Source organism: Lissotriton helveticus, chromosome 1_1 (assembly GCF_964261635.1).
Source record: "Lissotriton helveticus chromosome 1_1, aLisHel1.1, whole genome shotgun sequence".
In the NCBI taxonomy this organism is placed as follows: domain Eukaryota; kingdom Metazoa; phylum Chordata; class Amphibia; order Caudata; family Salamandridae; genus Lissotriton; species Lissotriton helveticus.
In genome coordinates, this window is record NC_136057.1 from 1859197516 (window position 1) to 1859221999 (window position 24484).

General features: G+C 44.5%; 1 protein-coding gene across 1 annotated transcript in view; it reads right to left on the reverse strand.

Annotated features, from left to right (window-relative positions):
- The window catches only part of LOC144775259 (protein FAM78B), a 171145-nt gene that overhangs the window by 142014 nt on the left and 4647 nt on the right, over positions 1-24484 (reverse strand). The gene's annotated exons all lie outside the window — the stretch shown is intronic.

Consider the following 24484-nt stretch of genomic DNA (forward strand, 5'->3'; position numbering starts at 1 on the left):
TACTGCTTGATCTGTCAGCTGCCTTCGATACGGTAGATCACGGCATCCTAATCAATCGACTCTGTGAGGCTGGAATTGGTGGCACAGCCCTCGCATTACTGAAATCTTTCCTACAGGGTAGAGAGAAATTTGTTGAATCGGGTGGTTTTAAATCGAAATCTTTTAGACTGCCATGCGGGGTCCCTCAGGGCTCTTCGTTGAGCCCCACCCTTTTGAACATTTATGTTGCTCCCTTGGCTCATCTGATAAAAAAGCACAGGTTCGAATTGGTGTCATACGCAGATGACACACAGATAATTATTACAATCTCAAGCAATAAGCAGGACACAGCATTAAAATTTAAGGGCTGCATGAGAAGTGTCAGTGAATGGATGCCCAAAAACTGCCTCAAACTGAATTCAAGTAAAACGGTGGTGTTGCCCTTTGGTAAAGATACTACATTTTGGTCCGCAGATTGGTGGCCTTCAGAACTTGGAACGGCTCCTACTCCAGTGGTCAAAGCCAAAAATCTTGGAGTTATAATGGATTCCTCTCTCTCCTTCTCCCTGCACATAAAAAGGCTTACTTCATCCATTTTTTTCATCTTGAAAATTTTAAGGAAAGTGCTCCCTTTTATTCCAGGAAACCTACAAAAAACAGTGATGTCAGCCTTAGTCCTTTCAAAACTTGACTATTGTAATGGGCTTCTAGTAGGAGTAAACAAATCCGAGCTGGTTAAGCTTCAGGTACTTCAGAACTCTGCAGCAGGACTCTGGCAACCCCAGTACACGGCCTATCCCTGCTGACGAGGGGTGATACCCCGAAACACGTGTCCAGGGATGGCGAAGACAGCGAAGATAGCAGAAGATCGAAAGATGATGCATGGCGAACAATTTACTACATTGACCAGAGTCCTTAGGGGCGACACCGCCGTTGTGTGAGTAGTGTGCGACCCCACCCCCATTTGTAACTTTAAAGCTCCCATGAGCAGTGGGCTGACGAGCCTGGGATCCCGCACCTACGCGCCTGAGTGGTACTATACCTGGCAGATATTGGCAGCCATCGGCAACCCCAGTACACGGCCGATCCCTGCTGACGAGGGGTGATATCCCAAAACACGTGTCCAGGGATGGCGAAGACAGCGAAGATAGCAGAAGATCGAAAGATGATGCATCGCGAACACTTTACTACATAGACCAGAGTCCTTAGGGGCGACAACGCTGGTGTGTGAGTAGTGTGCGACCCCACCCCCATTAATAGCACACAGTCATGGGAGTAGAGTGGCTAATGTTCTGAGCTTGCTTGGGTTACAAGTGGTGGTCATTGTTCGGCCCGCCGTGTAACTGTGCCTTAACTGGCTGTCTGTGGGGCAGTGTCCTGTTGTCTGAGAGCGTACTGTGGCGTTGTTTAAGTTGTAACATGCAGTGATCTATTATGATGCCTGTTACTAAGTCTGTGACTGTCTGCAAATCTGAGTTAATTGGCATTTGTCTGGTACACCAGGGGACGTATTACATAGAGGGAACACTGTCCCAGCCTGCGCCATGGCCCACCCTCAGCTGGGGATCTGACCTCACTAGCGGAAGGAGAATCAGCTGTTTGAATCTGGTCCACCTTACAAGCCAGCCTGTGTTTCAGAGTGTGGCCAGAGATGCACCTGCCTACATGGAGACCTGGGAGTCCCTGGGGGTCCATTGGGCAACAGTGCTTGCTCCAATCCCAAGGTGCACCCTTCAGGGTGACACACTGAGAGTGCACCACCTTTATGTGGCGCAGTGCGTGCGCCTCCAGCCAGCTCCTTTGCCTCTGCACACAGGTCTGTAATATGACATGGGCACAAAGGCAAAAGATTCCCTTCTTTGCATGAGGCCACAATGCTCCCTCATGATCGCAATGGTGAACAATATGTGCTGTCATCATCCATTCATAGATGGGGGCACACGAGCATCTGTAGCCCCTTCTGTAATACCATTGTGCCTGGGCCCACATGGAGCAGGCACACACACCCGTTGAGCCTGTGGGGCTCCTCAATGGCGTGACACAAAATGATGGTGCCCCCTGTAGCATATGAAGAGGGACCTCTGAGTCCCCCATATCTCACATAAATTCATTAGTGTTGGGCTCAAAGGCCCCCCCGAAGAGTTGTGGCCCCTTGATGACTTGGGGGTCCATCTGGGGCACAGAGGCTGCAGGGGCCTCTGTTAGGCCGCTGGGGCGCTTTTTGTGGTATGGCCCTAGGAGGAACAAGAGTGAATTGTGTTGAAGTTTAGGAAGTGTTTGTCATGTCATGTCATGTCAAAGGTTCTTATATAGCGCCTTATCACCGCAAGGTCTCAAGGCGCTTGCTTTGGGAACCCGTCCTGGCTTTTTCCCTGTGAGATAACCCCTACTGGGCATCCCCAAGGTGAAAGCCAGGCATCCCGCCGCAGGGGGGCCGTAGTGGAGATTAGGCAAGCTATTGCCCAGAGTTGCAGAGTGTGAACCCATGATTCGAGTAGGCACCGAAGCGAGAATTATCGAGTCCGTGGACATTTTGGGCGTCGGGAATTGAACCCTGGTCCCGGGTCTGACCTCTGCTTCAGGGTCTGCCTCCTCTAACCAGTGAGCCACATTACTCCACTGTTTGGTGGTAATAGTCTGTGTGCACGCAGAAGCAGTCTTCGTGCAGTCATCTTTCAGTCGGCAATAATGTCACTGCCGCCTGGGAGGGACAGTTCAAATAAGACTGTGTGGTGTTTTAGGATTGAATGCCTGTTATGGCAACATAGCGTAGCAAAGGAAGTTGCATTCTTGTGCTGTGCTGCATTACCTGAAAGATAGAGAGCAGAACTGTGTCATATTTACAAAGATAAGGTGCAGTTCTGCGTTTTACTAGCCTGGACCACTTTTAGCCACCTAGCATCGATGCAGGCACCCTTCCATCATGCCGCAAGGGTGCCAGAGATGTGGTCAGGATAGGTTTTGTGCAGGAAGGGTTACCTTCCTGCACAAAAACTGTCCTTTGAGGCTTTTTCCTCTTTGTATGTGTGCTGCAGAATCCGGCATACACGCAAAGTAGAAGTAACGAGGATTTTTTTTCATTTCATTTATTTTATTTATGATTACGGAACTCTTACGAGGTCCACATAAAAGATACACAAGGTATACATTCAAACACATCCCAAATAAAATACATAGGAGAAGTACAAATATGATATAGCAAACATCAGATGAGCAAAATTACACGAAATCTCTAATGATACCACTTTAATACAAGTTCAAAAAACATTAAAAAAAATTATATAATTTAAAACAAAACACTTCATTAGGGGGATTAATCAAAGCAAAAATGAAATCGGAGGCAGACAAGAAGTAACGAGGAGAAATTAAGATATTTCTCCTCGTTATACCAGCCTCAGGTAGGAACATCATTATGGTGCAAACCTGTGTTTACACATGTTTGTAAATAAGGGTTTTTATCAAAAGACATGGGTGTATTCACAGGAATGCCAACAACCCAACCCTGTAACGCCTACCTGTCACAAGGTAACACATGGCAGTACTATGTGCTGTGTTGAATTACTTTTCTTTACAAAGCCATGCAAAGTCACACAAATCTGGCTTTGCATAACTTTGCAAATCCCAGAATAGATTTTGCATCGTGGGCTTTGTCAAAAAAATGACTCAACCCAATGCAAAATCTTAGAAAATCTAGGCTGAGGCATTTATGTGGCATGCAGTCTGACACTAATATGTCCTCGGAGTGCCATTTTACTTTGGTACCTTCACTTGCACGTTTTGATGATTCATCACAGTTTGGTGCTGTTTGTAAATTGTGGTAAGAAGCAGGTGGTATGAGGGCATAAGGATATTTGATGCTTTGTTGCTAACATATGTATTATACATTTGTTGGGTGTGATCAGAGGTCAACCCTTAATGCTTGCATACAAACTGGGTTATTTGGTTTGCTTTGTTGGTAGTTTTTGATCTATGTGAATTAACTGGAAGCATTGAGTGGTGCCTTGGTGCTCAAATATCCATCAACCTGCCTATTTGGACTCTGTATTGTGATGTCTTGTTGATAAAATTAAACTCAGGGGCGGCCGCTCCATTAGATCAGTGGAGCACCACTCCCCCACCACCACCAGCAAATAAAACAATACAAAAACAGGGTTTAAACCCGCTTTATCACTTTACTGTAATCCCCAGGACCCACCCCAGCACTCTGAAGAGTCATGGGGCGGGTCCAAAGAATGCCACTGCTGGTGGGGAAGTGGTAGGCCCTCCCTTTACAGCCTATGAGGGTTTGGCTGGCAGTCTAAGGAAGACAATGCTGTCTATCATGGTTCTGCTCTGTGGTCAATTTCTATAAGTCAGTTCTGCTCCAACAAAGCTTTCGGGTAATTGAATGCTATAAAAATAAATGCTTAAAAGGAATGGCTGTGTCCAGTTGTGGACGCCTTCATTGACCACACAGATTTAAGATACAAAAGTGATGAGGCATAAAGCGGACAAAAAATGTCTCCTACACCGACGGATTTTAGGCACCTTCTTTTGATGCTTGCTCTAGACTGCTTAGCATCACATGGGTGCGCTCCTGAAATAACCGATGCTTGATGTGTGCTGGTGGATGTAGGTGATAGGCACCGGCACTCCATTTTGGGACTCAGGGCCTCATTTATAAAACTTGTCACATCGCTGCGGGAAAACAGCGATTCTACACTTTTCATAGCGCCATCTTTGCAACACCATGGATGCACCGTATTTACTGTACGGCGCTCCATGTCGGAAGGATTTACAGATACGTCAGTATTCCTGATGTCCTGATGACTTTTCACATGGGACACGCCCCATGTAAAAAGTCAGGCGTTACTCCTTACGCCTGCTTCAAGCAGGAGTACAGATTTGATGTAGGGACACCCTAGTAGTGGAGCTGTGAAATCTCATAGATTTTGTGGCGTTACTTCTACATGGCATTGCTGCGACGGAACGCCCCACCCTTCATACATTATAACTGACGCAGATATAATGTAGCGCAGGGGTTTACAAAGTGACGCATCTGCCTATATGCACACTTTTGTAAATATGGTGCAGTGTGGCCCAATTTGTATGTCACCGCAGCGACACAAAAAGTGACGCAACAGCGGCGTAAGGGCTTCATAAATAAGGCCCACAGAATGTACTTTTCATCCTCAGACTATAACCCAGAGCAGGAGACAGAAAGGCAGAAAAGGGAGAAAGTGAGGAGGAAGATAAAGATATGAACACAGTGACAAAGGGAGAAAGGAAGGAACTAAAAGAACCTGCAAAATTGAGACAAAGAGATAAGAAGTATAGGGTGGTGGACGATAGAGGCACAAGGTGGAAATAAAACCAAGCATCTTTGGTAGTCTGCAACACTGGTATCTGACAGCACTGGTGGAGGCATTTTCAGAAAAACATTGGACCCCTACACTTCTATCTGGTTACAAATTATGCATGGGAAAGAACACAGTGAATTAAAAAGAATATCCAAAATACCAGCTAGGTTTTTCCACTGACTTGGAAATGTTAACTCCGGCATTCCCATCATATTTATGACCTGTATTTTTACAGCATGTTCACATGTAGCAACCAGACTCACAATGTGGGTACAGCACTAGAGAACTAGACGCCCTATGAACTCAACATGGTTAAGTCAGAAGCTGACTAGATGAGAAAAACAGAGGCTTAGAAACCTGTCACATATCTGGGGTTAGACTAGAATCAGCGATATACAACAGCTAGGACACCGTAAGAGCTGATCAGTGGCCGAAAAAACTGGAAATCTATACCCGGAAGTAGCCGCATCCATCCCACCAACTGCAGTTTTCAAGCTACTTGCGAAGCCGCTGTAACCCAGGGTTGGACAAGAATTGGCTTCCTAGATGCCCTCACCACCATAGGGAACATTTCCTCCACCGCACACCACACTACCTCAAATTCAGGAGGACGAAGCTTGCATACACGCACACACACACAGTTACAATCATCGCTCATTCATTCTGTTGTTAGTAGAAATACCAAGTTTCATCCACACAACTGCCAGGCACCTGACACTATCAGTGACCAGACCCAAAAGTCAACCGCGGCCGGTGGAGGGAGTTACGGTGGGGCAGGAAGGCGGGGCGGGGGAGGGGCAGGGTGGGGGGTGCTAAAAACCGGAATATAGATAATTGGAGGTAACTAAATAATTTAGTAAATAAAACGAATTTCGTAGCGCGCCCTGCATCACAAAATGCGATGCAGTGCGCGCTACGAAATTCGTTTTATTTATTAAATCATTTGCTTACCTCCAATTATCCATATTCCGGTTTTTAGCACCCCCCACCCTGCCCCTCCCCTGCCTATCTGCCCCACCGGAACTCCCTCCACGGGCCGTGGCCGCCAAAAGTTCAGATCCTGATCATGGTCGCCCTCTGAGAAAGCCCCACTCTGAGCCCTCTCTGCAAAATGACCTAAAAAATCTCTTCACCGAAACCACAAGACCACACAAGCATTGACAACACAAAGTTAATCCAGAGTAGCACTTCAATGCTTTCAGGGCTTATGTATGAGAGAGGAGGAAGCAATCCCTGTATAAAATCCTTCTCTGCTTTTCATATTACAGTCTAGTTGTGACATCACGACTCACCGGTAATAAGAAACCGGCATAGCTGCTCAAGAGAAGTTATCACAGTTCAGGTAAGAGCAGAATTACAACTCTTGTTTAACCGGCTAAAAAGATTTTCAACTCTTCTGAAGTGTTTTCCTGAAATTAATAGTTGGTGGCAGAAAGGAACCATTTATGGAAGCATTTTCCCAGGCTGTATATATTTCATCACACAAAAGCAGCACTCTTTCTGCATTTTACCTGCATTATAAACGGTAGCTGCTCTTGGAAGGTGGCTTGCACTGAACTGCAAATACGTTTTTAAAATAAATTACTAGTTGTATGTCGGTGTGTTTAATTTTGGTATTGTTGCACGATATTCCAGTGGAACTCCTCAGTGACTTGCAATATCCTTACAATGTATGCAAAACGATATTTTGTCCCATACATAAATCAAGAATTACTATTCCATGGATGGCTCTATGGTAATCTTTCGTGTACCACAGCGTCCGGACGCCTTCTGCTTGCCCAGTATGCATTTAATAATAAGTCCTTGACTTTCTGCCTTAACCTGCTTATTATCAAGGTGGAGGGGCCTCTTCAGAAGAATAAAAGAGATGTTTTCAGACACAAGTGGGAGAGAAATAAAAAGGTGTGACACTTGTCTTAGTCAGACTACAATTTTCCTGAATTGTTTTAGCCTGGCTGTCCCACCCCAAAATAACAGCAATTCGGCATATTTCAGCACAGGGCTAAAACCACCTTAGAATAAATACATCAAACATTCCAGCACCTGTGGAAATTGTGTGAGATTGGTCATTCTTACCTCACCCCCCCTTGACAGTTCTAAACATGGCAGCCCGGCTCATTACAGATGTTAAACGGTTTGAACACATCACTCCTGCCCTCAAGACCCTGAACTGGCTTCCCATAGAAGGAAGATGCACTTACAAGACTGCCTGTATCATCCACAAAGCCCTTCACTCACAAATACCCAAACACCTAGAAAACAAGCTTACCAAAGCAGGGACTACTAGATCTTTGAGAAGTTCCAATGTACTTTTGCGCCTACCTCCCAATCTAAAAAAATCAGCAACCAAGGCTTGTTTTTTTTCCGGAAATGCTCCGAGCATATGGAACTCTCTACCTTGCGGTCTTCCATGCAACCTCTCCTTCACTTGCTTCAAAAGAGACCTGAAACTCAACAAGTTCTTTAACTCTTAGATTACTGAACTTGGTTAATCCTCTCTTGTACAGGACTTGACCCTCTGTCATAGTTGGCTGTTTATTTGCCTATGCTGTCTCTTAGATCCTATCGAATTGTTCTCTTGTTTTCGGTTTTGCTCCTATTTTCTTTGATTTGTACTATTATCTATTGAGTCTTGTTTCATATTTTTATTGGCTGACTGAGTTATTGTATTCTTTCACGATCATGTGAAGCGCTCTGATACCTTTGGGTCAAGCTAGCGCTATGTAAAACTTATAAATATTTAAATAAATTGTTGTAACGCTCTAGTGCAGCCTTTCTTAACCTGTGGTCTGGGACCCGTGGGGGTCCATGACGCCTACTCAGGGGGCCAGTGACTACTTAGGAAGTTAAATAATAACAGATTAATAAAGTCTATATGAATAAAGAAGCAAAATGTAAAACTGAACATTTTAAAACACTCTGTAGATGTAAAGGAATTTGGAATTGGAGGCTAAAATGTACTTGCTGTGCTCAGATTGATTTGTGGGAGCAGCTCAAATGCACCCTACAGAATACAGTATGGATGATGGGTGGCTTCAGTTGCATTTAGATAAGCCTCAATCTTCCCATTAAAATGAAAATTTAGATTAAAAAAAATATATATTTGTTTGCAAACTAAATAAAATAGTTCATTGCTTGTGTATATGTGCTTTTGATGAATGTTGTTTCTGTATTGTGGGCAATGTTTTAAGTATCTAATCATAGATGCTGCTTAAACCAGAGTCCCCAGCTTCCACTAATGACTCATTTGGGGGCTCTGGATTCTAATAATGCATCAGGGGGTCTCTAGATTTGAGTAATGATTACATGGGGTTCCAGAGCAGTCAAAAGGTTAAGAACCACTGTCTAGGAAAAACCATAGATCACTAGAAGGCAACAGAAAGGGGCTGTGAGATGCGACCTCTTAAACCATGTTACAATTGACGCCTAAATACCTGAGTTAAGGTTTTTGGCATAGAGTTACAAGCAGTAGTGGGGCCACTACCTGAACGCAGGTCACTACAGACACTGTCTCCAATCCTGAAGTTTTGACCTACAAATCATTGCTCTCAAGTGTGTTAATCTAGACAAATCCTAAAAGGTTTTCTATGTCAGATTAGCAAAGGGTGCACTGCCATCAGTGGACGCATCAATAAGTAGCGCGCTGTGTAGAAGTGGTGCAACTGGGTGAGTGGGAAGCCCTTGGAACCACTCAGCAGTTAGTAGAAGAAACTATCAACTAAATGAATAACAGGAGTACCCTATGCACACACACAAATATCAATCAAAAATTATATAACAGTCATGTAACAGTGTACAAATAAACAAAGCAACAGAAAGTAGTGGGGATCTCCTGTGGGAGAGCAGTCCGATGAATCCTTTATTATGTTAGACAGCCAGCCGACACGTGTTTCATCGCCTATGCAAATCCTCAGGGCTAAACGTGGCTGTGTCAAAACGGGAGGTCGCTCTGCTGGTGATATTTCCGACCCAGCAGGGCCCGTGACCTTGGTTGTAGGTCTCAAGGAAATGACATCCACACCCTGTGTCGGGAGTGGGTGATCACTAATCAGAGTCCCAGTATAATGCGTAGGCAACGTGTAGAAGAATCGTGAAAATCGTGCGATTCTATAGATGGTGTAAAGATGTGTAGTGCCCAGGAGTCGTGTACGATCTCGATAAAGATCCCAATTGTCTCCATAATGTCTGATTCACATGAGTGCAATGAAACCGCGTACTCCCAGGTCGCCGTGTTCCTGTATGTACCTAACATAATAAAGGATTCATCGGACTACTCTCCCACAGGAGATCCCCACTACTTTCTGTTGTTTTGTTTATTTGTACTCTGTTACATGACTGTTATATCATTTTTGATTGATATTTGTGTGTGTGCATAGGGTACTCCTGTTAAGTGTGTTAATCTAATTAGGCAAGAAGGCTTCTTTTAACCATCAAACTAAAATACGTGGCATCTAATTCCAGCTTTGCCACTTTACCAAAATATGCTACAAATAAGCACTGAATTTTTAATTTGTACAGGGCTCAAAGCACAGTGACATTTATCTGGAAAGGGTAATTTCTTGGCTTGGCCAAGTTGACTAGATATAAACTATTGAACCAGCAGACATGTTTTTTAAGCCTGCCCTCCCATTTGACAAAAATATGTGCCCTTGGGCAATCATGTTTTCGCATATTTCTTTTGTTTTTGCAGATTTTATATAGTTCAAACTCGACCCGAAGATATTGGGGTGCTTTACATGAGCAACAGTTACATTACACAAGGACACATTCATTTTTTGGTAGGCGCGGGGAGATTTTGCCCAGAATCACAGGAAGCGGTGCTGACACTGAGGCTTGAACATGGTTCCCCAGCGCCAAAGTCAGCACTAAGGCCCCAACCTCTCCCCCACCAAAGAAGAGTCCTATGTGCAGGAGAGCCAACACGCCTACTGACGTCAGATACCAGAATCAGCACGTGCGAACGGAGGAAGCAAGCGGCGGACGTGGCTCCCAGCAAGTGCTGTAGCAGGGCTAACTATCTGCGTTGGCAGAGGGGTGCTCCATCTGTTGCAGCCCACAGCCTCGGTCTGCGCAGAGACGATAGTGGCCGGCAGTAGGAGAGTTTTATGGCCAGCCTTCTAGCTCCTATTTCCTGCCTTCCGCTGGCCTGCTGTCTTTTCCTCCCCTGCTCTGTGAGGTGGGGACAGACAGCAGTGACACACCGGAACCCGAGGGAGTCAGAGTCGGACAGCTGTGCTACGTGACTCAGAGGACGGCAGTGCGCAGGTAGAGGCTAGGCCGCAGGGCCTCTCGGTGGCGCAGAGGCAGCCGGCATAAGGCTGGTGCTGCTTGTGCCTCCTGGAGGGGAGCCTGCCCTCTGCACATATGCTCATCTACAGGGGTATCCATTCGCTTGCTGTTTAGATTGCAAAAATAAATCAGAGCACACCCAATCACTATATCTATAATCCACCTGATGTAATACACATTCAAAGGTCTACAAATGGATGAGTTCTTTCAATGTTGTAGTATAGGATTCCACATTTTCAGTCTAAAAGATGAATCCAATCACACTCTTCAATCAGATCCATGAGTTTTTTTATTTTCCAATCATAGCATTGTTGATACGCAGCAGCCGACGCGCGTTTCGCCCACAGGGCTTTTTCAAGGCTTCAGAATAAAAAGAAAGGTCCAAAATTTCAAATAGTATCATAAATCCAAGAGTAAGCAGTGATGAGAATCGAACTTATAGAAGTGATGTCCGTAAACACTTTTTATATCCAAGGTGGAAATAGACGTCCAACATTCATTGATTCCTTTCCTCTATTGAAACGTAATAGCATTTAATTTGACGTCTTTGCCTGGAATTAAATCCCCATCCCGATCCTGATAAACCGTGAGGCTGGAAATTATTGTCTTCGTTTGTTTACAGAGTCTCCTCGTCCGTTGTTGTACTGGCGTTAGTAAGCCTGCTGTTTAGATGCTTGCATGCTTTATCCTGATCTCTACCCTGACATTTACCCTGCTGCCTGCCTTTTGCTCGCATGTTAACTAGGGCACAAGTCCTAAAAAACAGGAAGTGGGGGGACGCTGATGACATGACAGGAAGTGACGTCACGAAAGGTGGCTTGCACCATCAGACTCATTGCCTCCGCTCGCTCACCCCTTAGATGCGATTGCATCAGAGAAGCCATCGCGTGAGCAGCGTTCTGAATGGGCTCCGATCTCGCCCCAGAGAGGCCAAAGAGTGATTGTGTGGCTCCATTTCCTCCGGTTATCGAGCTCCCGGTAAAATAAGTGGGGGGACGCCGTCCACCCGCGTGGTACCCCGACTCAAGCCCTGATGTTAACACTGTCTGTTGTTAGTTGCTTTGGCTGAAAGTGCGCCCGGATCCACTGAAGCGGCCCAGCTAGGTCTGGGTGCGATTTGTGGTCGAGTCAAGGGGATGCACACATTTGTATGTTTCGTCTCTTTGGTTGATGGAGGTTTGCGCCACATTTTGTTCTGTGTCACCCAATGGCCTTCTGGAATTACCTGGGCATTCTCTGAGTTGTGAACAGTGTGTGCAATGAATTCCCCGGCCTGTTCAACAGCTTTAATATCAGTGGGTGCAGGTTTGGAAGGGCTTAAGGGCAGTGCTTTAAATGGGAAAAAATAAGTGCAGGTACTCATTAAAATGAGCTAGAGTTGTAGTGAGTGGGCGGGGCTGGGCGGAGCTAGGGGCGGGGCTAAGGGCAAGACATAGTGATAATTAACAACTTACATAATAGTTGCAGCACACACCAAAACACATGATACATGTGTTTATATAAACAAAGCAGGTTAACTCATTATACAAAATGAAAGAGAAATGCGATATGTTAACATTTCCTTTTTTTGCAATAGTTGCACCTTCTTAATGCCATACTGTTAATTGAAGATGTTTGGCACAATACTATATATTTTTGAGCACGTGAGTAGGAAGAAACTGAAAATAACCCCATATCAAACCAAAGCTCTTATGGCAACTAGCAAATGAAGCAAATCATCATGACCCTCCCCAGAAGATATCTCTTGTCTCTTCCATCGATCTATCCTATCATCCTTTCATCCTACCATTTACCTGCTGATGGCCACCATTTACCCGTTACATTCTGTCGTCTATTCGGTTTTTCATCCATCATTCAGTTTTTCACCATTCCGTCTGTCCACCCTTCATATCCAAACCTATCCATCCATCCTTAAACCTATCCATCCATCCTTAAACCTATCCATTCATCCTTTCACTCATCCATCTCTTTGTCCATCCTTTCACTCATCCATCAATCCTTTTGCTCATCTATCCATCAACCCTTTCACTCATTTATACCATCCACTCAATACCTCCTTTCACTCATCCATCATCCACCCTTTCATTCATCCTCCGTCAATCCATTCATCATCCATCCATCCATCCAATCTTTCACTTACACATCCATCATTCGCCCTTTTATCCAATCATCCACCCTCTTTCACCCATACATCCATTCACTCATCCATTATCCACCCTTTCATCCATCCTCCCTCACTTCCATTTATCCATCCATCCAATCTTTCACTTACACATCCATCATCCGCCCTTTTATCCAATCATCCACCCTCTTTCACCCATACATCCATTCACTCATCCAGCCATCAATACATCCACCCTAGCTCACTCATCCATCCACTCACTCACCCACCAACATTCCCTACTACGTTATTCATGAACCTTTGTCACCATAGACATGTACACACAACGTGCCACCCATTTTCTTTAAAATACCTCCTGAGCATTCCTTGATTCTCTCTCTCTCTCGCGCGTTTTTCTTAAAAAAACAGTCATACAAATGCAGACACACTGGGTAATTGAGGCATTTTTTTTTAGGAAGGTGGGTTTCTCAGTGCAGAACGCTGTTAGATTAGCGCTCAAAGAGCCTCTTCCATCGCATTGTCTGGGCATTAACCCTCTGATCCAGAGAAAGTACAGGAAGTGTGAGAGTCCGCCGCCCTTGCCACTGCTAAAATGTATATGTTTAAAGTACTTTTCACTACCTGAAGTGCTGCGCTTTGAAATCACATGCGCACACTAGCAGGTAAAATGAATCGCCATCCTGCTTTGTCTAGCACAGCGTGACCGTGAGCACCTCACATTATTCAAGTGAGCCCTGCTGAATAGCTCAGCTGGGGCTCAGGTGGGGGCTACATAAGTGGCGCCTTGGCTGACAGAAACGTCCCCACCTTCTCATTCGCACTCTCAGCCAGTGACCTCCCTTTTCATGAGTACCAGTACTCTCCTCTGGCAGAAGAGAAGTGCCGGTACTCAGAGTGACAAATGTAAGAAGTGCCGGTACTCCGTACCGGTGAGTACCGGCCCATTTAAAGCACTGCTTAAGGGGGGTTTTGTGAGAACACGATGACATTGAAGAAATTGCTTTCTGAGTGAGTAATTTCTTCTTCCCAGGGTCAAAACTCAAAAATAAAAAAATCCGTCCGTGGCACAGGAAGCTCCCAGCAATATCTTTTCAAATCTCATCCCGTTATTACTGTTTTGTTTACAGAAAATGCTTAAAGTCACCTTTATGGCAGTGGTGGAAGCCTCTACTTCCTGTCTTCTCTTGTCTCCACTTTTGGCTATGTCCTCTTCTTCAGCTCATGGATGTCCAAAGAGGGTCAGCGATGACATTGAATCCCTTGGTGGGTATTGGGATACAGGAGAGTCCAGTTCATCCACCTCCGACTTCATCTTCTATGGAGTCACCTGCAGCTGCCCATTCAACATCCTCTAACCCCTCCGATAGCATTATCAAAGATTGTTTTTCAAGCTCACCCCAGGAAGGTGGCCTCCGTGTGGGGTTATGCGCAGCCTCAGAAGTGTCCCCAAGAAGAGAAATGTATAATGAAGGTGCTACAGTTGCCAGCAAAGAGAAGATGCTTGGTGAAGATTTTGCTCTTCCTGAAATTGACTTCATTTTGCTTAGGGAGTAAGTTTGGTTCCCCCATTTATGGTCCCTCCTTGAAAATGTTGACTTCTGGGGGCCTTCTTAACACAACCCCCCACCTCCCCTTCAGTTCGCAGCGTCCATCATTACCTCCACTGTACTGTAGCTCCTCTCCCTTGGGGAAACGGACAGAGCTGCTGACTTTGAAACTGGGGATACGGGTTCGAGTCTCGATGTCGGCTCAACATCCTGTGATTCTGTCCAATCACTTAATCTCCCCTTTCCCACCAAAAATAAACAGCACCTAGATACCTTCACGGGTAATTAGCCGCACTTTACAAATCCAAGTGTTATTTTGGGGGTGGGTCCCTTTCAGAATTAGACCATGGAGTCTTCCTCCTGAGCACTCAATTGAATTCTGTCAATGGAGGAGATGGTGTTTAATCTGATTTTGTATTTTATATTCAAAAGATTTTATATTCTGTTTTGTCTCTATTGGAAAAAACAGTGTTTAGATGTGATCATGTATTGGAAATGATGTCTGCAATTTTGTTTGAAGTGCAGATTGTAAACAAGTTAGGCCCTTCCAAGTTAAAGTCAACCATAAATCCATTTAAGGATAATACTGTGAAACAAAAAACTAAACTAAAATGGTTGTGCCCCCAGGAAGGGTAAAGAATATTTCTGTTCAAGTTGGTACACCGCTACCTTATGTGATGTCACCCAAAAAATGGTTGATTTCTTGAAAATAAAGAGCTAGACTTAAGTATATTGTTTGGGGACCGGATCCAGAACCGCTCTTTGGGCATAGACAAGATAGAGATATTTCCAATATTTAATAAAAAAGGGGTCAGAAAAGGTACCAAAAAGCTGGGAAAGTAAATGGATTAGTACCACAGTAAGGAGTGGGGCTGAAAGGGGAATCTGCAATTGCTAGTACTTTGACTGCACTGCATCATATTGTGGCCGAGTCAAGTAGGGTTATAATGGAGGGTCAGGTGGAGTCTCCTGTAAGGAGCCAAAGGGGTTTGACTATGAAAAGGAAAAATAAAAATGTAAGAATCCTTAAACAGAAAAAGAAAATTGCATTGCCCTTTGGATTATAATGTGAGGAGTTTGAGGGTGGGTCAATAACATGCATTCTAACAGCAGTACCTCAACTGTTCCAGATTAAGGCAATAAACCAGGAAATAAATGTACTAATAAGAAAACAGTATTTACTGTTTTCCCTAGTTAGACAGCATGAAATCGACCGCCTCAAATGGTTAAGAACCCGACATAAACTCCTGGAAAGTAGGAGGGAATGCAATTTAAAATGGATCAATCTAAGAGATGCTGCAATTGCCAAAGACTCTAGGAAAAACTGGCATTTAATTGCTGAACAATTTGACTCTAGGGTGAACGTGCAGGAAATCCCTTTTCCCGAAAATGTCCGGGTGGGATATATTTCCCAGTTGTACACGAGTAACACTGAGCTAGATATCCCCGTGACTCTTTGTGTAGACAAGGTGTTGTATTCCGTGTTCGGTGCTCCCTCTGTTAACGAGATTATAGGGTTTATAAAGAATGCCATAGGCTCTGCAACTTTGGGGCCTGACGAAGTTCCCATCACAGTCATTAAAAAGGAGGCTGCAGCTTAGGGATCCTTCCTTGCCCCATTATTGAATTATTGTTATCATTCCGGGAAAATCCCCCAATCCTGGGAGGGCACTGTTATTGTACCACTGTTTAAGAAGGCCCCTGGCATACTTTTTGCCAAGAGTGTACTCTGTCATTCACAACAGTGGGCTCAAGATCAGAATATTATTCCCCCGGAACCTGCCAGCTTTAGGAGGAATCATAGTACACTTGACAATATCGCGGTCCTTCAAACGATAGCGGAAAATACTCCTTTTCCCAAGGTATGTTAGCACTCACAGCGTTTATTGATTTCTCCACATAATTTAATAGAGTTGGTCATCAAAAAATGTGGGAAAAGTTTCTTCTTTTGGGTGTTCCTCACCACCTTGTGGGTCTTATTATGGAGCTACATATTGATACCTGATGGGGGGGGACACAAGATTCATCCCATAAGGTTGAAACTTGGAGCGATCTTAAGCAGGGCTGTTTCTTGGCTCCTCTTCTGTTTTCCTTATATATTTATGATCTCCCAGGCACCTTAAATCAACTGAAGGGTGATCCTCCCAGAATTGGTGAAATGTCCATTGGCTCCCTGATATATGCTGACAATGTAGCCATTATGGACTTAACTCATATTGACTTGCAGCGTCGTCTTGTAGCATCGTCAAACTATGCAGAACTCCACTTTTTGAAGATTAGTATTTCTTAAAGCAAAATCTTGATTTTTCCTAAGGAGGCGTCAGGACTAAAGAGGAATTTTTAATTGGTATTTGGGTACATATATATTAGAAATAGTGGGCTTGTATCGTTACCTCTGGAAGGTTTTTTCTAAGAATGGGAGCGATGTTGAGTACATGAAGCTCTGTCCGAGCAGAGTCCTCTCTCAGGTCAACGCCCTATAGAGATTTTATAAAATTTGTGGGCGATGTCATCTTGGACATGTCATGTCAGTGTATAGGGCCAAAATCCCCCGTCTTTATTTTATGCGTGTGAAGGCCTGGATATGAGTTATTGGCACTCTTTTGAGAGGATTTAAGGTCGAATTTTTAATCATATATGTCATATGAATACAGTTCCAGCCTCTCATGTTTTGCTCTTGGAGTTTGTTTTATTATGCTCTAATTCTTTTCCCGTTTGGTCTGATTCCTCTCCTCTCTTTTGACAAGATTGGAAGTATTTAGAATCAATGTAAAAGTTGCTAGAAAGTGATGGGTTAAAAATGGACTAGAAACTACTCAAGTGGCTGGGGGGGTGCTTGTTCTCATGGTATATTTACCAGTAGTGGTAAATGTATAGCCAGTGTGCTCAGTCTCCGGAATATACAACCCGTTCTCCACATGTTCATATGGAAAGTATAGCAGCCACTCTGCAGACATGTTTATCCCTACTTCAACTCACCCAAAAATGAAAACACATTACATATCCTTTCCCTGTTGTCCCACAAAACAAAGGAGAGATTCGACATATCTACAATCCCAGAAAAATCTACCTACAAGATTACCAGTAGTAATAACTTGGGGGCACATTATCAACAAATAGCGATATTTATCGCTAAGTAGGGTTAGCGGCAATTTTGTTATCGCCGCACATCACGGGATTTTATCGCTGAGATAACGTGCTATTAGCAACGTTTATCTCAAAAGCGATAAAATCCCCGGCGATAGCGGCAAAATCCGTGAATATCGCTGAGAATACAGCGATATTCACGCATTATCGCTAACAGGGTCTTAGCCATTATATCCACCTCCCATTGGATATAATGGCTAAGAACTGGTCTGAGCAGGTGTTAGATTTTGGAGATATTCGCGCTTAGCGCGAATATTTCCATTGCTACGCCTGTATTGGTAATAGGCGATAGCGATGTTAGCGACTGCTTTCAGTCGCTAACAGGTTGGGTACGCCCACTTTGCATGTCATTAGCGATAAATATCGCTGAAATGCAAAGCGGGCCCCAAACCGCTCGCTATCGCCTACAAACTGTCGCTAACTGCTGTTAGCAACAGCTTGCTAATAGGGCGATAGGCAATTTTTGCCGCTTTAGCGGCCGTTTTCATCCACTAAGCGGCGATAATACTATCGCCCCCCTTGATAATATGCCCCTGGGTTCTCTACAGCCCTTTCTGAAACAGTCATGTAGCTTCGAGGCACTGTAATAGGCATATGTTATAATGGCATTTAAAGAGCTAACTCAATAGCACTCATCGTTATTAATATTGATAGAGTAAAAAGTGAAGTCAACACTGCTGGGATTTCAATATATGACACATCTTTGCAGTGTCCACTTAAACCCACTGGGCTATGTGATGAGAGTGAACTGAACGGAGGCAGCACATTCCAGCCAATGCCCATGTCTATGAGGTTAGAGATCTGTAAAACCTCATAGACATGGGCATTGGCTACTTAAATAAATGTCTTACTGGTGTTAGTACGGTGTTTCGCAGACTCACGCCCCCTCCCCCACTTTAAGACAAGATGGAACTCTGCTGTAGGTTGTTGCCTCGGCATTTAAGGTAAGAGGCAGGAAATAGTGAGGAGATTAAGGAAACCCCAAAAACAAGGATTTAGCCCCTCCTCCATCTCCACTCCACCTGTGTAGGCACTTGTCACATTGATAAATGTGAAGTGGAAACCCTGATTTTTCAAATCTAAGTGCGGGCCAATTACCTGCGGACAAGTGCACTGGAATTATGCAATTTTGCGGCTGCTGCATTTTCTGCATAATTATGCATATGCTGCCTTTGCCACATAGTCAATCATCTGCTCCATAATTGGAAGATTTTAATAAACAAATAGTTTTTACCTCAAACGGATCAAAAGTTACTAAAAACACAGCAGCATGTATTGCTGTGCAATGGAAGGCCCTTCATAAAGGTTGATCTTTCTCTTGATATTTAATGTATTTTAGTGTTAAACTGTAACTAATGAAATGGAACCTTTGCCCAGACAGCGTTAACTTGCAAAACTGACAACATAAGGAAGTAACATAGTTACAAAATGTGCCTCATTGAGGTTTTGTTGCCGCATAGTTTAGAAAACAATGCCACATAATTTGGTCCTCCCCTGCTGCATAATTTCTGTGGCTTTGCCAGTGAAGTACCTTAAGAACGTGCCCTCAACTCTAAAAACCACAACGAAAGATAGCTGTCCACACAGAGATTGCCTCACTCTCCTACAAGGCTCAGTGTCATGCGCATACCTCGAATCTAACTGGACTAAAACCAGTCACGGCCGGTGCAGGTAAGCGTGGTGGGGCAGGGTGGTGGGGAAAGTTGACAGATGACGGAATAGGATTTACTTATTTATATAATTTTCCTTATTCCATCGTCTGTTGACTCCCTCCTCCCGCCCCACCAAACGCACCCCGCCCACCCACCCCCAACGCGTCCAACAACCCCACCACGCTTACCTGCACCGGCCACGACTGACTAAACCTAGACTCATTCTCATCGCCAACAGTTCCACAAAAGCAGACATCCAGGATTGGCTCCGCAACATAACACTGAAGAGATTTACTCGTCTACTCTTAGCGAACTATAAGGCCTACAGCTACTGTTGCTCATATAATCAAGTGCGTCAAATATTATAGAAACATTTAGCAAAATCAAAGCTGTTACAATTTGCATGCTGAGTTATCTGGAGTGCTCATCAGTGGCATCTCAAGGGTGCCACTGGAATTAATGCAAGCAAGAAACCTGGCCCTCTGGTACCAGTTACATAGTAATACACAGCCATAATTGGAATGCAGAGGAGCCCTCTAGGACCATGGGCCCCGGTGCCGCTGCACCTGCTGCACTACTGATAGCTACATCCCAGGTGCTCACGCAAAAAAGGTGGATTAACACTGCACTAGTGCTGCGATGCAAACGCGAAGCAGCAGTGCCTTGCATGCCCCCTGTAGGCTATTTTCACCCTTGTCTACAAACTCCTAAAAGTTGGCAGCTGGCAAAGTATAAACTGTGTATATATGCACATTTTTCTTAAATTATACATTATGTGTCGGAATATCTCACATTAGTCCTTTTGCCTTTTGTTTGCACCTGGCTTGTTTTGGCATTAGAATTTCATGCAACGGCCGTACACACTATTTTAGGTGATTGGCTGGCCAGTTTTGGCTTGTCCTTCTCTGTTACACCCACTGTGCATAAATTAATAAGGATTAGGCCTGTGCAACCCAAGGTGTTGATGGTTCTGCAACCCTGCCGGCTATCTTTTGCATGCAGAAGTTGATCACTGAATAATTTATTCCCCTTTGTGTCATATGCACCCAAAGCTTAGCGTTGGTCCAATGCCAAACTTTAGTTAAATTGGGCCCATTTCACTCAGATTCACCATGGACAGTTGCCCAGTGGCGGCCGGCAAGGCTCGTGGGTGGAGGAGCGGGGTCAGGTTTGGGGGGATACTGTGCATAGTAAAAAACAAAAAAAAAACTTACTGTGCAGCAGGGTCATGCGTCTCTGCTCCTGCTCTCCTTAAGGAACAGGAAGCATAGCCAGGCCCCACTGACCAATCACAACGCTGCAATGCAGCATTGTGATTCATTTTGAGCATCCTGATTCAACACTCAACCAGGGAATGGGGGCATGGCATGTTCTCTACGCAGGCTGTAATGCAGCCTGCATGGAGAATGGAGAATGTGTGCATGACTGGTTTGGGCGGCCTGAGAGGGTCAACCAAACGCTCATTGCGCTCTTAGAAGTGGGCAAACTTCTCCTCCCCTGCTCTGCTCCGAGAGAAGAGCAGCCCCGCTCACCCGCCCGCCTGCAAAGCAGCACAAACATAAAATGATAGTAACTGAGAGTTATTATCATTTTATGTTTTTACTTCTCAATCTCGCACTGCTTGAAAGCAGCGGGGTGACGCGCCTCCGCCATAGCGGAGGAGCCGCCACTGCAGTTGCCTTCTCCTCAAAACATAAATAACAGCGAAAACTCAGGGATCCTACTACGCAGGATAAAAACATATTATTCAAAACTAGGACTCAGAACCGCCATCTAAACCCTGATCCTCTCGCACCAATGTGGGCCAATGACCCTCCTGTAGCTCCAGACTTGACCCTGATCCTTGTGAATGGGATTATGCTAAATTCATGTAACTGTTTTTGTGTAATTACGTGACATTTCAGCAAAATTACAAGTAATTAAGCAACTCTGTCATTTTGTACTTTACAATGGTGTAAAATGCGTCTTCAGGCCAATTTTTGGTGCAAGGGAACATTTAAATTGGGAGCAGAATTTCTACCCCCACCTATATAAACATTTAATAAAAGACAGCAAACAACAGCTGCTCCCATTCTATTGTTCCTGGGCTTTTGTGATAACCTCAAATGGCGCATTGCACTTTAAATTTTAACAGAGTTTGGCGCATAACTACACCAAACAGTTCAGTGACGTAATTTCTGGAAATTCGTGTCGCAAGAGTAATGCAAATTTCCAGAAAATTATGCATATTACGCCTACGTAATTAAAATTTCTCCGAGGCCTACTTGTGAAGATTGTTCTGTGTGCCACTGCCAGACTCCTCAAAGGGATGTATGACGGTACGACGCGGGCTATTACCACGCGTACCGTTACAACGCGTGTTTTACAACGCAAGTCGTTACCACGACTTGCACTGTAGGGTGCGGATTTAGGAATAGTTTAATTTACTATTCCAACACCAGTCCTCGTGGATAGTAGGGAAGGTGTTAGAATAGTAAATGAACTATTTCTTGTCCTTGAGCGCCCTCCAGTGCAAGTCGTGGTTACTACTTGCGTTGTAAGAGACGCGTCGTAATGGTAGAGCGGGGTAACATCCGCGTCGTAAAGGATGTTCCCCCCTCAAAGGGTAGAAACACAAGATTACAATACTGGCCTCTTAGCAAAGTGTATTGGCTGCCCCTGGGGGGACTCATTATCTTCAAGAACTGCTACTTCACCTACAAGGCAGTAATGAACAGTGAACCAACCCACCTGGTCCAAAAACTAATCACCGCAGGAAGCCAATGTAACACAAGGAGGTGAGTTGAAATTCAGACTTATGGCTAAAGAAAGACCAGGAGACAAACCTTCACCTACTATGCACCAAAAGCCTGATTAATGATCCGATAAAAATCAGACACAAAGGTGTTCCGAATTTATTGGATGTGATAATTATTGCATATTCTGATTTTTTGGGGACTAACGTGGATTTTTAGCTTACCATACCAAAAAACACAGGTACTGTTAAGTACCTGGTCTTTTCCCTGTATTCAATTCCAGGAGGTTTTGAGCTGCCGAAATGTAATGAAGAGTGCAATCTTTTTCGCCCATGGCAATTACCATCAGTAATGCACATCGCACAACTTTTCACTGCAATCCCTGCGCAAACCGGTGCTTACGCAGGTGTGGCAATTTGCCAGGCCAATTGTAATCAGGACCTCATCTCTTCACACTTGAAGAGCGCTCCATCATTTCTTGGGATGCGTCGTATTTGCAACAATACGGCGCACCTCTGTGTGTTCATTAGAGCTGGCCCTAAAAATAGCTACCTAGCGCCAACACAGACACCCTTGTGCCGAAGTGCAAGGGAGCCTTTGTTGCAGGGAAGAATGGTTTATGCGCAGGAAGGTGTCCCGTCCTGCACATAAACAATTAACAATGGCGGTTTGTTACTTCTCTGTTTCCTGCATTCTGCGGTACACATAGAAAAAGCTAATTGTCATTATTTAATGATTTTTTATGTGCAGGAAGGGACACCTTCCTGCACATAAACAATCATTAATGGCAGATGTGCAGATGCAAGCACACATCAAAAGAGCAAAAAGGAGGGGAAATAAAAGTATTTCTCCTCGTTGATCTAGTCTACTATTGCATGGCGTTCGTTTCTCAGATTTACAGATCCTTGTAAATCTGGGACAGCGTCAAAAAGCAATGGGTGTTACGATGGAAGGCCCACTGCAACACACTCTGCGCACGCCTTTCACGCAAATACCTGTAGGAAAGATTACCATATTAAAAATGCAGTGTTTAGCCACAAAACATATTGTGCAGGGCATTGCGCCACCGGAATGTCGGTAAACGGGACATTCTGGTGGCGCAATCCCCTTGTAAATATGCTCCAAGCCCTTTTTCTTTTCATGGAACAACTTCTCAGTCATCATTGGCAAGAAATCTTCAGCTTCTCTGTGCTTCTCCTTCTTCTCCCTCCACTTCCACACTATCCCGACTCGACACCATAATCCCAGAACTGGATTATACTGCTGAATACTGGTTTATACTACTGAAAATCAGCACCAACAATATTGTGGCAAACTAATATCGAGGGCTGAATATCAAGGGACAACATATCCAAAGGTAAGTGCATGTGGGCAAGTATAGATACACTGCTCCTAACTTCACATCTATGTACCTTGAAGATACATGTACTGCGTGGGTAAATATATGTGGAGTTACCAGTGCTTAATTTGAGCCAGTGGTTTCCTGTGCTCTGCACCGGCACTTGTCAGCACCAGCACTTATGACAGTCTGCCTAGCGGTCAGTTGAATTTAAAGATAACTACAACAGCTGCTTATTAACTCAATGTACAATAACAATGACTAATGCCTACCACCCAGGCCATTTTTATGGCTTTTGGGGGCCTGGAATTGTCACACTTGTAAGAGTGTGATGGTTAGTAGATGGGTTGGTGCAGCCTTTGGCAGCTCTGGCAGGTGCAATGGTTGGGGCAAGCTGGGGTGGACTCCTGACGGGGGCCCTGGCTTCTATGTTTTTATTACAAATTAAGCACTGGTAGGTATCGAAAATCTAGACTTGCTCACCTGTTGATATTTTATTTTCAGTATTCTGTCCCCGATATTCGATACTGTCGATTATCAGGGGGCGCACCTCAGAACGATTCCCGTACACCTTCATAATGTACATTGCTCACTTGCTAAGGTTATTCTTTATAAATACCCACACCTATACACTTCTAATCCCGGCTCCCCAATTGTCCAAATTGTGTCTTCCTGGACAAAACCATTTTCCATTGAGAACTAACTGCCAACTGTGGGAGCGCTTATACTGAACATCAGCAGGAGCGGCTTTAGGGCAGTGCAACCGGTGCGGACGCACCGGGTGCTTACATGTGGAGGGGGCACTGACCTCGGCGGGCTGAGGGATCGCTGGGTTTAGCATTAACTTATGATTGGAGAGATGAGGGGCACTTTTGCCTGGTGGTAGTGAGAGAATCTGAGGAGGCGGTCATTGGGAGTGGGGACGTCAAAAATGATTGTCGCACCAGGCGCCATCAGTGCTAAAACCGGCCCTGAATATCAGCAGTAGGATGTGTTTAAAAAAATAGAAGTTAACCACTGTGGATAATTCTAAACGGTCTAATGCGGTCTGCAACCGATCGCACCGCACTTTTCAAATAACATCTAAACTCGTAGCTAGGCAACTTCCACACTGTTCAAGATTCATTTTCAGATTGGGTTTCGCTTTATTCTCGTCCTCAAAGTACTAACGCGTGTTCCCAGGGCGGGAGCTGCAAACGCCGGCTGCCAGATCTTGATTTCACCTCAAGTCTCTTTCTTCCTCGACCCTACACTTATCTCTTATCACACTATTGCAGGCTCTTTTTTCCTCCCTGCTTTCAACCTTTTTTCACTGGTTTCCTATCTTTCTATATC